We start from the raw sequence: 2,004 nt of genomic DNA on the forward strand, positions 1-2,004 counted from the left end.
TAAATATCCTCTTAAGTTATACATATGTATCAGGTAATCTACTCCCTGAAACCCCATTCTCTTGCTCTCACTCCTGCAAACAGCTACTCCCTGGAGCTCTGTGGCCTTCTGTGCCAGTTGAGATTGGTTGCTCTCTAGGTCTGATGCACAACTATCATCCTGGAACTTCCTTTGCCTTTCTTGTGTTGGATTCCCTATTCCCTAGATCCTACATCTTTTTTAGTTAACTTTCCATTGTGTGGAGAACCTCTTCTAAGTAGCTAAAAGCTACATGATAAATAAAAGTTTGAAAACTTGGAACATTTGAAGATGACTATATTCTACCCTCATGTTGATTTGGCTGGGAATTTAATTTTGAGTAGAAAATAATTTCTTCTGGGATTATGAAGACATTGTTCCATTGTCTCCTAGTTCCTGTGTGTATGTTGAGAAGCCTATTTTTTTATTCACAAGATTTTGTATATAAACTTTTTTGTCTTTGTGGAAGATTTTAGGAGATTTTCATCATCCTGGTGTTCTGAAAATTCATGTTGATGTGCTTTACTGCCAATATTTTTTAATTTATTGCCTATGATATTCAGTGGGCTCTATCTGAAGAGTTGTAACTTTCATTTCTGAGTGAGCTCCATGAGATCAGGAATTTTACTGCTTTACTGTTGACTGCTGAGTTCTCATCATCTAGCACAGGGTCTGGAATATAGTAGGTACTCATTAAAGGAAACGAATAAATTCATGACTAAATGAATAGGGGAATTTTTTGGTAATAATTTTTTGTTAATTTCCTCCCTCTCTTTCTTTTATTATCTAGAACTCTTCTGGTTCTCTTGTTTTTTTATCTTTCTTTTTATTTTAAATCTCTTTGTTTTAATTTCTGTGAAATTTCCTTGGCTTTACCTTCTAAAACTTGTGTGTGCGTGTGTGTGTGTTTTAAGATTTTATTTATTTATTTGAGATAGAGAGCAAGCGAGTGAGCAAGAGCAGAAGCAGGGGGAGTGGTAGGAGGAGAGGGAGAAGTAGGCTCCTCGCTGAGCAGGGAGGAGTCACCCAGGCGCCCCCCCTTCTTTTTTTGCCTTTCTAATGTCCATAATATATTTAAACTCCAAGATTTTCCCTTTTGTTTTCAAAATGTTCCTTTTTTTTTTTTTTAAGATTTTATTCAGGGGCGCCTGGGTGACTCAGTTGGTTGGGCCTCTGCCTTCTATTGCGGTCATGATCTCGGGGTCCTGGGATAGAGCCCCACATGGGGCTTCACACTTCATGAGGAGTCTGTTTCTCCCTCCCCCTCTGCTCATGAATGCTCTCTCTCTCTTTCTCTCTCTCTCTCGTAAATAAATTAAAAAAAAAAGATTTTATTCATTTATTTGAGAGAGAGGAAAAAAGAGAGAGAGAGAGAGAGAGAGAGAGAGAGCACAAGCGGGGGAGGGGCAGAGGAAGAGGGGGAAGGACAAGTAGACTCCCCGCTGAGCGCCAAAGCTGACTTGGGGCTAGATCCTAGGACCTCAAGATCACAACCTGAGCTGAAGTCAGATGCTTAACCTACTGAGCCACCCAGGCGCCCCTCAAAATGTTCCTTTTATAAAATAGCGCATTTTTCTTGTTCTAAGAATATCGTATGTCCTATACAGTACCTTAAAACTTGAGGATATCACACTTCTTTGCTTGTTTTACTTTAATTTACTCAAAAGTTATGTGCAAAGATTAGTTTGTTTCTTTTTGGTTTCTGGGGTTTAGGTTCAGCTTTTTTCTGTTCTGCTAAATTACTTAGCACACATCCATCTGCTTTCTACATTCTCTTCTGTGTTGTAGTCTTTTTTTTTTTAAAGATTTTATTTATTTATTTGACAGAGAGAGACAGCAAGAGAGGGAACACAGGCAGGGGGAGTGGGAGAGGGAGAAGCAGGCTTCCCGCGGAGGAGGGAGCCCGATGCAGGGCTGGATCCCAGGATACTGGGATCGTGACCTGAGCCCAAGGCAGGCGCTTAATGACTGAGCCACCCAGGTGCC

Source organism: Halichoerus grypus, chromosome 3, assembly GCF_964656455.1.
Source record: "Halichoerus grypus chromosome 3, mHalGry1.hap1.1, whole genome shotgun sequence".
Taxonomy (NCBI): domain Eukaryota; kingdom Metazoa; phylum Chordata; class Mammalia; order Carnivora; family Phocidae; genus Halichoerus; species Halichoerus grypus.